The sequence below is a fragment of the Ischnura elegans genome, chromosome 6 (assembly GCF_921293095.1).
Source record: "Ischnura elegans chromosome 6, ioIscEleg1.1, whole genome shotgun sequence".
Classification (NCBI taxonomy): domain Eukaryota; kingdom Metazoa; phylum Arthropoda; class Insecta; order Odonata; family Coenagrionidae; genus Ischnura; species Ischnura elegans.
Genome location: NC_060251.1, coordinates 24327029 through 24343218, shown reverse-complemented (window position 1 = coordinate 24343218; position 16190 = coordinate 24327029). Strand labels below are relative to the sequence as shown.

General features: G+C 39.2%; 1 protein-coding gene across 3 annotated transcripts in view; it reads right to left on the bottom strand.

The window, feature by feature from the left end:
• The window catches only part of LOC124160197 (bifunctional heparan sulfate N-deacetylase/N-sulfotransferase), a 1039810-nt gene that overhangs the window by 434807 nt on the left and 588813 nt on the right, over positions 1 to 16190 (bottom strand). The window lies entirely within an intron of this gene.

Sequence of the window (16190 nt, the reverse complement as noted above, 5' to 3'; positions counted from 1 at the left end):
AATTTTCTAGTGTTTCTATCGAAGGAATAAGACATGGAATCCTCTAAATAGTAGCAGCCTTCGTAAATAACCCGCCCACTTATAATTCAGGATATACGCGGGTCAACACTGAAAGAAAGATAGGGCTTAAGTCTTAAATTTCCGCAGCTGTGAAACTCCGTACTCATTGCAAACCCAAGGAAAAAACACCAAACATTGGTTTTCAGTCCACGAGTCACTCATTTACTGCTGACAAAACTCATTTACTAAAGCACAAAAGGTGGCCATTAATAATTTGTAGACTTGAGCTCACCATTAATCTACGAATGTACTTATAAGACATGATGAATAAGTCTTTACACGTACTCGCTAAATAGGGCGTCTTTTTAATTGAACCGCCCCATTCTAATTTACGACATACACTGTCCGACACTGGGATATAGAGGGAGCTAAAACCGTCAAAGTCCGCAGCCGTAACACTCCGCACTCATTGCTGACCGAAGGAAAAACACTTAGCATTGGTTTTGAGTCCGCGAGTAACTCATTTACTGCTGACGGTCCGGTGCAGTGCACAAAAGGTGTCCAAACGAGCAATCACGAACGACTGGAATTGAATGACGCGCTGTAAACGTGGCCCGAATCGAGGCCCTGCTTTCATTAGAAAGGGTGACCTCTAACCCCACACCCCTATCTTTCCCCACCCATCCCACCTTCTCAACCCCATTCCCTCCCCTGAGTCTCAAGGGAACCCTGAGATCCTGGCGCCGGAACGGAAAAGGGGTCATAAAAAGCGCTTCCTTCATCAAGGGGCTCATTGCTGCCGCGAGCAGACAACGCCAGGTCTGATTTTTACGGCCGGGAACCTTCGACAGGCAGAGGTCGAAGGGTGATGGAAGAGTGAGGTTAAGGGACGATGGAGGGGGTGGTGGAGATTGGTTTCAAAGGAACGAATCCGCCTTAGAAAACGAGGATGAACGAATCCGGCAGAGGGGATAATAACACAGAGATAGCATTAACTGCACCACAACGTTGACGCATTTTGCTCTACAATATTTTCTTGATGAGGAACTTGGTAGCGAAGAGGGTAGAGCACTTGACTACTGATATAAGGGTGCCTGGTTCAATGCCCGATAGAACCCTCAGACTCTTTCCAACAATTATTCTAGAAAAGTAAGGAGGCCCACGGGAAGAAACTGCCTCACTTCCTTTAGCTTGTGTTACTACACGCGGTAGAGGCTTCGTCTGGTGGGACTCTTCAAACTTTTTCTGAATTTAAACTCAAGTACCTAAATCCACCTTACAGTACCGAAAAAGTTTTTCTCAACAAAAACATGAGGACCGAAGGAATTTTTGAGCATAGCATGCATATCTTCAAATAATGACCGAGAGCAGAATACATTTTGCCGACATACACTAAGCATTTCGCTTTCTATAACCTAAAAAATCAGTGAAGATAAGATCCTGCCTCTGTATTATGTACCGAATTTTCCGAACAAGGTTCAATTTTTCACATAAATCTTTTTTGTAGCCCGTAAGTACGCCAAAAAACTGGATAAAAACAAGATTTATGCAGAGAAATGTTTAAGCACTATGAAGAAATCCCATTAGTTACTGAGGAATGTATTATTTTTACTAAAAGAGATTTCGGCGTTTTCAAGATAACAGTTGGATTAAAAGTTGAAGATTGTTAAATTTTTCCAAAAATAAGGTAGAAAAAGGCCAACAACGGAGTAATCGAAGATGTAGCATCTGTAGGAAGAAGGTATCCTTGAACTCGTTCCTTTTTCTCGAACGAAACGGAGAAGAAATAGGCACTGCAGAGGAGTAAAAGTGGCCATCAATAGAGAGGGTTAGAGTGAGAAAAAGGCTGAGAGTGAGGGTGGATGAGATTGGTATGGGAGGAATTGGAAAGGGGGATTAAGAGGTGATCCACACAAATGGGGTTGTCACGTTTGCCCTCATAAATCAACGTTCGTCCATCGAGTGCGTCACCAAGGAACAAAAATATTGATTAATGAGCAGCCAAATAATCGACTTGCTTCGAAAATTGAGAAATGTAGGTAAATGCATCCCCTCAATCCGTTGATTCACTAGGTAGGTGCCAATTCATGCATAATCCACACAACCGGCGGTAGTAATAAGAGGTCAACTTAAAATCAGATGGTTTATATCTTTTGTCACTTTTCTTAACTCACGAGTTGGTTTCGTCGTACCTCGCGTCCGAGGTTAATAAAAGAGAATAAACTTAAAAAAATTCCACACCATTTGTTGGTGCACCCCGACCGTTTTCCACGCGGGGAATGCAAACAATGTTCCGAGAACGTTAAAATAGGCCGGGGTGCACCAAAATGTAGTACGTGGAATAAAGAAATAAAACTTTGTAAGGTTCACTATTATTTAATTATGGGCACGACCCGGGTTTCGTAACTTGGTTACATCGTCAGGTGACTGATCTTACATGAATCTTATATTTATACACACATATGACAGTGAGGACATCTATCGGAAAGGGATGTCCTCACTGTCATATGTGTGTATAAAAATACGGTTAGCTAGGTTGCTTACAGAGAAATGTTGTCCGAAATAATGAGTATATGCGGAATTAGGCCCATGTTATGTATGCCCAAAAACCCATGTTATCTCACACTAAATATACTCGGGTTTCTTTTTGCCATGCTAATTCTTAGAGCGAGCACTACTTAGCTAAAGTTCATGGATTTACGCGTTTCTTAAGATATCAGTGCCATCCATTTATAAGCATGTATGTGAAATCTCTAAGATATATGCCTTGACAATGACGCAAAATCACCAATTCCGCAACATGCACCATGACACACGTTATCCTCGGATTCTTGACAGCGTAAATAAATAACAAGGCCAATACGGCAGAGGGATTGCCCAAGGCATACAAAGCGGACATATGTTGATTACATTTGCTGAAATTTACACTCCAATATTTGAAAAAAGTAAGATTAAAAATAAATGACAGAGAATATCGAAGTGAAAAACTACGTCCTGGCTATCAATCGTTTAACGTCATCCTTAGTCATTTTAATTCTTAGCCTTTCATTACCCCATCATTAAAAAAACGTTTTCCCTCAAACGAGAAAGGAATATCTCAGTGCATATATATAAGGAATATCTCAGTGTTAATAATATAACACTGAGATATTCCTTTCTTATAATATATGTAGACAAAAATAAATCATTATAATCATGTATTCTCCCAACTCCACAAATATATAGCTAAATAGAGTTAACAACAAATCTTAGGCACGTAGAAAATATCGAAGCAAAAGGAAAAACACAGTAAGATAGCACGCTGAAAAAATTTGGGGGGTGATATTTGACGGAAAATGCATAGGTGATATTGCCAACGCCACTTTCATTTCGTGGTATGAAAACCAGACTGATCTTTTAATAGTCTAATGGAAAAACTAAACGTCACGTTAAAACTTCAGAACGAAAAAGTTTGAGGTGAAAAACGAAATGAGAAATGTCTTCTCCGCTTTTCACTTATAATTTACTCCAACTATAGATTCTAATTAATGCATTCGTATCGCTTAGGCAAAAAACCCTGACTGCTATTCAAACAGGAAAGTTTGCATAAATTTCCAACAGCCGGTTCATTTTCAATGCAAAATTGAGAAACACGAAAACGCATGGAGTCCGTGAATAATGGATTACTTAGAATTGGATCCGCGGTGCAGGAGCGAACTAATTTCGAGGGCAAAAAATGCACTGAATATTTCATTGCTTCCATTGATATATTTAATAAACCCAAGTAAACATTATAGCAACCACAAGGTTTTTTTATTAAAGAAAGCTCGAATTCGTTTGGGAATCGCCTGCGGTTGGACTGAAACATAAAAATTATCATTATATGGTTGTAGGCAAAAAAATTATCGTACTAATAAAATAATAACAACTTTATAACAGGACGAAATGGGAAATATGATTACCTAGCTACCTTACATGACTTAATACCAAATCCTCAGTTAATTAAACATAGTACCGACTTCATACCTACACATCTACAGTTTTTATGCCGATTTTTTCATGAATATAGTTTTTTCGCTGGGATATTGGAGAACCGATTCAACAAAAATGAATGAAACTTTTCAATTTCGACTTTAAAATATCCTTACACCAAACACTGCACGTTTCGACGATAAAATATTACGCCGTGAGACATAAAAAATGAAATTCCGATATCCGTGTCTTGGATTTTTGACATATTCTCAAAACATAAGTAAATACTTAATTTTTTTACTCATTTCTGTGGCTTTATGAGCTACATGAATGTGAATATTATATTTTGCGACGTAAATTACAATTTTTAGCATTGCCATTCGTCAGCCAATTTTAAAACACAATGATCACTGTTTCCATTAGCCATAGGAATCGCAAAGGTGCACAAAAATGCACACCACTGAAACAAGAAATGTCACCCCAAGAAGTAAAGTGTCAAAATTAAAAAGTGTCAAAGAAATAAAATTAAGAATAAGTATATTAACAAATTTCAACTGACTGGCTTCAAACTGTCAGTAGAGGCAATCCACCGGCTAGGATAAATCAACACGGAACATAACACATTCATTTTACGAATGAACATAACCCACTTCCATTCTTTTATGCTTTCAATCGCTTATTTTACTGTCTATGACTCTTCAACATACAATGTTCATATTTACTTCCTTAAATTACCCCTTGATTCCGGGCCAATTTTTTTTAAATTCACCAGTCATTGTATCAATTCAAAGACGTAAATCATAGGGATTTTACGGAACAATCAAGTCATGGTTTAAGCAATAAAGCAGTGCCAATTACATTAAGTCACTGAAGTTAGTAAGTATTTGAATAAAGTAGCACCTATGATGCCCGGCCATAATGGAAACAAATTGCCCACCTAGCCGCTTGCTATGGAATAGCGCTCCACGCGGTAATCCTGAATTTCATGCAACACTGGGGTTATTTACTCAACACAACTTAATCTTCCTGACATTTCCATGGCTTCCAGATCCGAATTCTTACATTTTCCTGACATTTACCGACTTCCTTAACCCTGAACCCTGATAAATCAATCTCATGGCACTTGAAATTGACAGATTAATGAAGAAATAGCCACCAGTTCAAGAAAAAACATGACATGTTTGCGTAGTTCAAAGAAACATATTTTGCAAGTTGAAATTGCGGACAAATATTTTGGTGTAGCTCTCCGCAAAACAAACCACAAAAAATCAGCTTTGTAGCCCATTATTCGACCCTGCCGAATCTCAATTGTAACTTTCAGGAGTATTTTGTTAAATATTTCCCACTTTACCGGGACAAACCTAGGGTTTTCAGGCTGGAACGGTAGAAACCGCGGTTATAAGCTATAAAATCAAATTTTGAATATAAACGTAACCGTTTCCAATGATAGCCTTAAATTTGAAAAGATAAAAATAACACATACGAATAAATTTACTGTACAATTTAATTTAATCCTTGCTGAAGCGTTATTCCTGCATTACATGTTTTCAGTCTCAGGGAGGGGACTTATCACATTTCAATATATTAAGACTGAATCACACAATCATTTTTTTTCGTCGCGAAAGTGATCACTATCGCGATCACTTTTCCCGTCGCGAAAAGCGATCGCTACAGTGATCATTTTTCTGAATCACACGATCACTCCCGCCGTCGCTTTTCATTTCCGATATCACAGCTCGTTGTCATAGGACCCGCATCACGAGAATATATATCGTGTTTGTTTATTTATGTCGTTCCCACAATTGCCGAACGCTGCGCTGCAATCACACCATACGTTCATGCGTTCTGATTGGCTGATATGGGGTTTTAGGGACAATTTTAGCGACGGAAAAAGCGACCGGACGAGTAATGAAAAATAGCGATTGGAATCCTCATCGCGATCGCGAAAAACAATTGCCGGCGACGATCATTTTGCGAGTGATCACTCTTGTGATCGCGGTAGTGATCACTTTCGCGACGAAAAAAAATGATCGTGTGATTCAGGCTCTACCTAACCGTCGCTCACTCAACCAATAGGTTACCAAGCTCCCCTGACCGATAATAAATTACATAGGAAATAGCAGCCGACACAAAATATCTCGGATACCACCTAAAAGGGTTTGGGAAGTTTGGTATGTAGGTTTGGGAGGCGTGAGGGGGGGCTGAGACAGGAATGAAGGCTTCTCCTCCCCTCTCCACATCTCTCGCCTAAGGGAGGCCTTGGTCTGCCAGGAATGCCTCCGAGCGTAAGGGGCGGCAAGGCGGGTTCATTTGAGGAGCGGCAGAATTAGGGGCGGCTCGCATCAGGGGCCGAATCGAACTGAAACTGATATGGGTGCCAAGGGAGGTGCCTCTAATGAGAGCGTAGGCTGAATTCCCATCCTTCCGCGGAGATGGTCCGTGTTGAGAGCCAGATCATTTCTATTTTCAACCACATTCCGACTGTATGAACTTCAACTAAAATATAATTACGGCCACTAAGTCCCTCTGCGCTACTTTAGCAGTACAAAAAAGAACAATTGCAATTGAAATTTTAAGTTAACAATTATTTACACGCGTCGACAGCAATTTTACCAAGAAAATATTTCGGGGTAAGAGAAGCCAAGGGGTACAAGTGATTTTGTTTTCCAAACTGAGTGAGGTACAAAAATTAGGTAAAGAAAACAAAAAGAGATTATCTAGATTAATTTATTTAGTAGTGAATTTGTTTTCCCACTCGTTTTGAGCACAGAAATCAATAATATCCATTCGCCACCAAGTTTTTGTATTTCTTCTATCGATTTCTGTACCTAACTCTGGTCAGAAAAAAATCACATGCCTTCTCATCCCCCCACTTGAAGTAACAAGCGCAAATACATTTACTTTTCAAAAACTTTAGTAAAATATCCCTTAGAGATTGGTGAAATTGATTTCATTGAATGGTATTTCCCGAGATAATAGAAAAATAACGCAAATACACGATTCAAGTAAGAAAACGTTTTACTCACTTGGATCGTGTATTAAAGGAATACAGATAAAATATGTTATACATGACTACAATTAAGCTAAAAAAGATGTTCAATGATAGAAAAAGATCAAAAGAGCCTTAAGACAGACATTTAACGATATTAAATTAAAAGGAATTATTAAAATATCAGAATGAAGACAGGCAGTGGGTATTAATGCAAGGGGTACTTAGTTCGATCACCTAAACCCTTGTAGTGCCAACCGATTTACTAGGTTATTATTATAGTATTCTACCGATTAAGGTAGGTTTCCATGGAGTACTAAAGAAGTGATCTGGGAGCCTCCCTTTCCTTCCAGCACTGCCTTCTTTAATTCACTGTAAGGCCTACTCTCTTTCAATCTATCTAAAAATCCTATTCTTTTCCTTCCCCTCCCTCGTTTCCCCAACATTCTACCCTCCAACACCATTTTCAACATCCCCTCACCGCTAAGCACTAACTCCATCCAAACCTTCTGTCTCCTCCGTATCTCATCTAAAAGCTTTCTCTCCTCGCCAACCATATCCAGCACTTCGTCGTTCCTTTTCCTCTCCGTCCATTTCACCCTCTCCATTCTTCTCCATACCCACATCTCGAACGCCTCCAATCTTCTCTCGTCTTCTTTCCTCAGAGTCCACGTTTCCGCACCGTAGAGAGCTACACTCCAAACCAAACTCTTCACTAACCTTTTCTTAGGTACTACGTTAAAAAAGTTTTGCTAATTTTGCAGTAGGTTAGGAAAAAAATTAGGTCTCAAAAACAACTAAAGTTATAAACTCAAAAACCCTAGGAAAACATTATTATATGTGGCTTCACCTTATAGGATACCTTAGCCAGAAGATTATCTATTTTTATTATATTTATGCTGAATTTAAAGATTTTATCAATGTAAATTTAAAGTTGCCCAATAACACAGAGCTACAAAAATAACGATTTCCAATCTCAATTACATTCTTCTGGTATTGGCGCAAACAAAACAGTCACGGAATACATTCCGATTTCGGAATGGATGGGAACGGAGGATAAAGAAGAGAAGGCAAAGAAAAGAAAAAAGAGCAGAGACGCAACACGATTGGTTGCCGTGGAGAGAGTGGAAGGATAAGAGACAGGGGATGGGGAATGGATGGATACCGCGTCGCCGGCTAAGTGAAGCGGAAACGACCGTCACTTCGATTTTTACGCGCAAACCTTCCAATCTCGCCGAATGACTCGAAAGTAGAGTGAGGAAAAGAGAGAGAGCTTCCTCGCGCCACCCTTTGATGGGAGGGAGGAGTGGAAAGGCTTAGAAGGGGTTGGGGGAACAAGCAGGCAAAGGAGAGGGAGGGAAAGAAAGGGTTGGAACACAATGTTCATCCCCTCAATAAACGTCATTGACTACCACTCCAGAGGGAAAGAGAGTTCTGTAGGGCGCCGGCTGGCCACTTGGCAGCGCCACCTGAAGGCGAGGGTCTCGCGGTAGGCGCGGAGTGATATTTGCGGTGGGCAAGGGGATAATGAGGAGTGGAGGGAACGAATTTCATCCAAGAGAGGTAGCAGAGATCGAAGTCAGGGAAGCAGAGTAACTTCCTCCGAAAAAAATGAAATACTAGAAGCAACAATACTTCGAAAAACAGATACAAACTTTAGGAATAAAATTGTTTTCAGAGAAGACTCGATGTTGTTGTGTAGTGATCCGGAAATGGAAGATTTCCATTTCCAAAATATGCATAAATATGTTGTTGTGTGGCGTCTCAGAATAGCCAGCTATGACAAACTATGCCTCAGGATTTGCACCTTTTCACTTTCAAAACGCCTAACCTTCCTCTTCCCCTTCCTCTTGGACGAAAACATCCTGGTTCCACTTCCCTATGTAATGGCACGGTGGAGATGCTATTGACACTCAAGGACTCACTTACTTGACGCAGTTACTCAGCAACCAGCGGTCAGTCAGCAATGAAGCCGCCAGTTGGAGGCGAAGCGCCTCGCTATCCACCCATGCCATCACCAACAGCTCCTCTCCTTCCCGAGACTATAGGTAATATCCTAAATATTGGACATTCTAGACGCACTAACTCATCACTACTATGTATATTCATTGAATTGATTGGGTAACTGGGATTTTAAATGGAAATAAACATTGGGATAAAAAATTTAAATAATTGTGTGTTAATAATTATTCGCTTCCCTACACCAAGGGAAAGAACCAACACGCAATTCAAAGCGTGCGACCCGCGACTTTCGAGGTGGCAGGCCGCACCCCTTACAGTTGTAGTTTCTTAGGAACCAATAAATGACGAATGAAAATCAAATCGCCCAAAATATTTGTTTTAAATTGTTATGATTTGAACGAAAATTGCACAACATTAAAATGGAGGAAAAGAATTTCATCCAAGAGAGGTAACAGAGATCGATGTCAGGGAAGCACAATAATTTCCTCCGAAAAAATGAAATACTAGCACCAACAATACTTCGAAAGACAAATACAAATTTTAGGAAGTAAATTATTTTCACAGAAGACTCGATGTTGTTGTAGTTTCTTAGGAACCAATAAATGACGAATGAAAATCAAATTGCGCATAATATTTGTTTTAAATGCTGTAATTTGAACGAAAATTGTACAAAATTAAATAGGAATAGCGTCGACTTACAATCGGAAGCGATCAATTTTCCCAAAATTCACGTTCGAGTGTTCTTCAGAGAAATTTTCTTTCGAGAATCGGTTCAAAACAGCTAAGCTTTCCACTAGTTTAAATTGAACGGATGACACCGTCTGAAAAAGGTAGGAAAATATATCATAATTTGTATATACCCACAAATAGTAAGTTACCACCAGAGACCATTAAAATCTTTGTCTTTACAGCTAAACCTATGACAACAATCGGAAAGTCTCCGACACATGTATTTTTAAATGTGTGTAATGTATTCGAAGGAATACGTTTCACACATTACTAGCAAGTTCTTTGAGAAGAGCTCTGAGAAGAGTGAACAAAATGTGAAAGTACTAGGTATCTCACATAAGTAAAGAGCAGAAACGCCCAAAAAATTATTTTTAAAATAGCACTAATCGTTTCCAAAGCATTCAATGACATTGTTTCCATTTTATTTATTATGATTTAAATTTGATGATCCTTACTATTTGATACCGAAGGCGTTACCATACTCAGTTTTTTAAAACTTAAGTAAACATACAACAAAATAAAAGTAATGTGTTTGATAGTCTAAATTTAAACCCTGACAATACCTTCATTTTTAATATTACTTACTTAATTGAAAAGACCAGCAATTCAAAAAGCACACAAAGGCCTTAATATTGAGATCACCTTAACTGATGACGTCAGGATAACATGTCGTTAAAATACCTTAGGTCTCAAGAAAAATAAAACTTGTATTTCCTCCACTCCGCCTATCATTTTCATCACTTCCATGTCCGAAGTTTCCATCGATTCGGATGAGATGATATAGAAATTACATAGACCCTGCGTAACTTCCACAGGCGTTCCAGGAATGAATCATTTGAAACATTTGCACCGATTAAAAGCGGAATTCGCAGAAATTGTTCCGAGTGCGCACGCGTGGTTCGACACCTTGATTGCTCTCCCATTAGCGCTCATCAATCCTCGCGAATTGCTCTGGCCTCGCTCCGCACATGGCAACGGGCGCTCGAATCAATAAACAGGGGATGAAAAAAAATGAGAGGAGAGAGGCGATCCATCTTACGTGAAGACAGCGGAAGGGTGCAGGCGTGGGGGGGTGGCCCTCTGGGGCGACTTCACCTTCCATCAGAAATCCATGGGAGGACTCACCTGAAGAGAGATTAAACATGAAGTTTTAGCCAATGATGAAATTTTCAAAGTAAACACAAAACATTGAGGAACAAGCATGATAAAATTATCAACAAGAACGAGCAGTAGTTGTACAAAATTATAAGGATTAGGTATGCAATAGTATTTTATCATTATGTTGAAGCTGTTTCGGGTTTCCCACTGGGTGTGTTCTCCATCTCCGCCGACGTACAGTGGGCTAGAATCGAAAAAAGCTGGCCAAAACCTCAAAATCAATTTTTTTGAGCTAGGAAGTTGAAACTTCGCATACACATTCTCAAATAAATTGTGCATAACTACCCAGATTACTTTGGTCCTGTGTTTTCACTTTAAGAATATATGTGAGGTCAAAGTTGAGCAAATTTAGCGAAAAACGACCACCCTCGATTTTTTCTTAAAATTGCCGACTTTATCCTCGTGCAGTGGTTTCATAAATAGTGTTATCGACAAAACTGTTATACCATCTTAATTGAAACTTCTTATTATTTCATTTAAAGGGTTTTTAAAGATTTTGTTTCATCAATAACCATAGATACATAACAAAATGGCGGAGCCTGTTTTCAACCCATTTTTTTACATAAACGTAGAAAAAAAGTAGACATTATCACCGGCTTACACTAAGTAACTTATATCATGTCGTTCTTTGAAGCTTCTATATTGTGAATCTAAAGTCAAACCTTGCACCAATTTGCAACCCCGAATTTTAAATCGTTTTTTCGAGCGTGCGGTCGACTCCGGTTCTGGCCGGCGGCGGCGGAGAGTACGGCGACGCGGCAAGCGGGTGGATGCAATATGGTCTCATTCACTTTTATGTGTGGATAACAGATATATTAGTGACAGAATATAATCACCAGAAAGTAAAATTTATAAATATTGCTACGAATGACTCTCATTATGCAATAGCTGGGCACTGCAAGAGGTGCACTGAAATGTTTCTGTCTGTGAGTGCATTCCATGGAGAATGGACTTAAATCGCGTGCTTAAAGTGGGGAAACGTCGCGACGTTTCGATGGCCGTGTCGTCCACCGTCATCAGGGCATCAAGATGCCCTATCGGCGAAGATGGAGAACCTCACCCGGTTGGAAACCCAAAAAAAACTTCAACATCATCATACGCCGGGAAAACCTCAGATCTTTCTATTATATTATTATATATTACATAATAATTGAAACTATTATATGCTATATTATTATCAAGATACATTTCAGACACTTAAACGTTGGAGAAAACCTTTGACATTCTTAAATGACCATAGAATGACATATTTCTATATTACAAGCAGTCTATTGAAACAGAACAATTCATTCAAAATAGATGAACCATCTAGACACACGGAGGAGAAATAGAATATCGATGCAACACGCACTACACGGTGAAGATCACGTGACAGGGAAGAAAGTTGAATGAGAGGAGAGAAAGGAATAGAATAAGATTTAGATACAAGACGAAAGAAAGTACTTATCATGAAGCTGAAGGAAATTCCAGAGCTTAATGAGGCCAGGGTCATTCGCAAAATGCTACTTTTAAAATTACCTTACCTGGTAATATGATTTAATAATAATTATTATAGTACTCTAACGATTAACATAGGTTTCCATGGAGTACTAAAGAAGTGATCTGGGAGCCTCCCTTTCCTTCCAGCACTGCCTTCTTCAATTCACTGTAAGGCCTACTCCCTTTCAATCTATCTCAAAATCATATTCTTTTCCTTCCTCTCCCTCGTTTCCCCAACATCCTACCCTCTAACACCATTTTCAACATCCCCTCCCCACTAAATACTAACTCCATCCATACCTTCTGTCTCCTCCGTATCTCATCTAAAAGATGCCTCTCCTCGCCAACCATATCCAGCACTTCGTCGTTCCTTTTCCTCTCCGTCCATTTCACCTTCTCAATTCTTCTCCATACCCACATCTCGAATGCCTCCAATCTTCTCTCGTCTTCTTTCCTCAGTGTACACGTTTCTGCGCCGTAGAGCGCTACACTCCAGATCAAACTCCTCACTAACCTTTTCTTTAAAGCCGTACATAAAGGGTCAAATTAATAAAATAGGTATAACATCTATATTCACACGCAATCTTCCTACTGGAAGGTTGAATTGGATAAGTGAGGGTGGATCTCATCATACAATAATGCGCAGGCGCGTAAATATCACACCTTCAAGATGTGGGAACCAATTCCTTTCTCTGGGCCAACACGCACCTCGAGGATTATTGTTACAGGTGTTTGAAGGCTCCTCCCGGGGTGTGAAACAAGGACTCTTCAGTTAGCAGACAAGTGGTCAACCGCTAGACTACCACAAACCTTCCGCTAAACTTTGTCACTAAACTATGGTGAACATTATAAAAATTCTCGAAAAATCATGCAAAGAATTATCTCACTATTGCAGGTAATTTAATGGAGGGTAGAGATTTAAATGACTTATTTCACTAATCATACCGAAAAATACCGTTTATAAAAATATATTTATACCGTGTGTATGAAATACGACATGATATTGAGAAGAAAATAATGAAATACATCAAAAATCTAGAGGAAAATGCATCATGAAGGAATTGTCTACCGTGATTAGTGTTGGCATTATCGGAAGTTGACTGAATTATCGTCATGCTACACGACTTTTATTCCAATAACAGATGATAAAATCACTTAGAAAATTGCGATTTAACCGTAATCTATCTTTGCTAAATATTAAAAATACGAAATTCATGAAAACGCTTCCATTAAATAGACATCATGCTCCGTGACCACCAAGAGCAACTGTATTGTAGTCAACCCGCAACACTGGTAGGCATTGCATGTCGCCTGCTAATCCAGGCTGAGTCAATACCACGCTTCCTTCCACGCTTTTCACGTGAACGCTCGCGGGGAGAGCTTTAGAATTTCAAGAAAACATATTACTAATCTATGTTTATGGAATGTGACGTTAGAAGAATAGCAAAGTCAAGGTATTTGTATCTTAAAAAGAAGTTCTCAATCTTGATTATGATCTACAGTAACACCTAAAATGCACTATCGACTAGAAATCCTCTGAAGAAATATTTTTAATAACTCTTGCCGAGAGAATCTTTGTCTATTTTCGCCTACCGGGAACAAGAGTGATAGAGAATTTGATACATAGTAACATAATTTAACATGAATGGAAATAAAAATTGTCACAATTAAAAAAAAGACTTTTTGGGCGATATCAGAGGTCAGAACATAAGGGTGTATTGTGCCATGACAAGTTACGAAAGGGCATCAATTTCCTCATGTGGGGGCTATTTTCACCCTAGTTTCAATACTCCGGCTGAATGTCAGAAGTCCAAGACAAAATAATAGAAATGGAGCGCCGAACGGTGAGCTAGGCAAATATGCAAAAGATAAATGTAAACAGAGTTCAGAGACAAAATGAAATAAAACACACACGAGAGAAGTACCTGGACCACATGCCAATCACCGCGTCTGTGCCTCCGACGATTCATCAAAAACTGTGCGCTTCCGAAGAGAAATGTAAGGGATGATCGAGCTGCCAATGATAGAATCCGCTCAAACGATTTGCGCCGTAAAAGCGAATTTTATTTTCAAGTCCTCGCCGGATGATTTCCCAGATGCGAAAAAAAGACTTTTAAGGGCGAGATTCCGTTCAGGGTGAAATGTTCCGCGGAGAGGAATAAAAAAAGTAACTAAGCACTCGACACCAGCTACATACTAAACATCCCACTATCCCACCCTCTCCGTTAAAAAAAAGTCCTTTTATCGTTCGATTGACGAAACAGACTCAGACAAAAATAAAGCAAAAAAAAAACGCCGCTGTTGGAAGGCTGTTGAAACGGATTTCTATGCCGGTCCATTTCGTGTGGCAACGAATAAAGCGGGAATGATCATCGTCATCATCATCTCATTGGACGGGAGCATCGCCGGAGTTTGCAGAAGGCCGCCACTGCTGCTTTGTGCGTTTCCTCTGCCCAGATAGACCCAGTCAACATTGACAATTAAGCACCGGAAGCGATCGCGCAGTGAGATAGTAAGGACTGGCTGAGTCCCCCTCGCTCCACGGAAAGGAATGCCTCCGGATATTGGGAGTCACCCGTGCACACAGGGCCCGGGTTTATTCACTTGAGAATGAGAGCGTGGTGAATGGTGGGAGAGAGCTTAAACGCGGACGGACATTCTTTACGAGGATACAACTGGAAGCATCCGAGACATGTAAAGTATGATTGCGCGACAGAGGGACGCGAATATTTTCGTTCTTTTTCCATTTGATGTCATTTCTGACATGACTATTCTCATTTCTATTACATTTCAAGGGGATATTTTGTATCTTCTATTACCTCTATCTCCTAATACATTTTGCCAAGATATATAGGCATTTTGAAGTCAATATCAAATAGCTCAATCATGTGCTATATTTTTCTTAAGTTTCACGATACGTAACTATTTGTAGATGGATAGAACCAAGGATTAAAAGGCAAAAATTGAAGCTGCTGGGCAACAGGCGCGGCAAATTTTATCAAATTGTACTGCCGGAAAGTGGATCGAAACAAACAGACATAAGAAGGAAAAGAATTGCAAAAAATAAAGAAAGGAGATGAAATGTGAGTAAATTGGAGCTGAAGGCATGTTCGGTGAAAATCCTAAGTAGATATACATTGTTTTCCAATTCCAAGGGTGTCCTTAGCTTAATTACAGTTCCATATTGCGAATGAAGCAATTTACAACGCACGAGCAAAAGAGTGAAACTAAAAATGAAATTTATTTTAAGTACTAATTATATTGGATTAGCTATTAATATGCTTTGCCATGTTATACATACCTTTTGAAGACATCAACAATATCTCAATCAAGCGCTACATTTTTCTAAAGTGTTACGAGACATATTTGTAGATTTACAGGTCATCAAACACCAAGGATTGAAGGGTAAAAATTAAAGCTTTAGGGCAGCAGGCAAGGAAATTTTAACAAATAGTGATTTAAACTGTAGGAGACTGGATGAAAATAAGCAGACGTTAAGTGGCAAAAATGAAATAAATTAATAAAAAGATATAGATGAAAAGTGGGTTCAATGGAGCTGAAGGCATTTCCAATACCAATCCAGCGTGGAGGAATTGCTCCACAATTTTTTTAAGGATATTCTTAGTTGATCTACGGTTCCGTATTAAGAAAAAAAATTAAAACGCACGAGCAAAATAGTAAAAATGAAGACCGAAAACCTATTAAGAATATTAATAGTACTTGTATAAACTAGTCAATAATGTATACAACAAAATATAATTAGATAAGAAGAAAACGAGGGGCGAAATATCACACAGATTGCACAATGATATCCTATTACTAGGTTGGGACAAGATCTCAATTTCCTCCCATCCTGACTTTTCCTGACTTTTTCCTGACCAAAATCTTGATATATCCTGACTTTTTCTAGCGTTCGCCATAA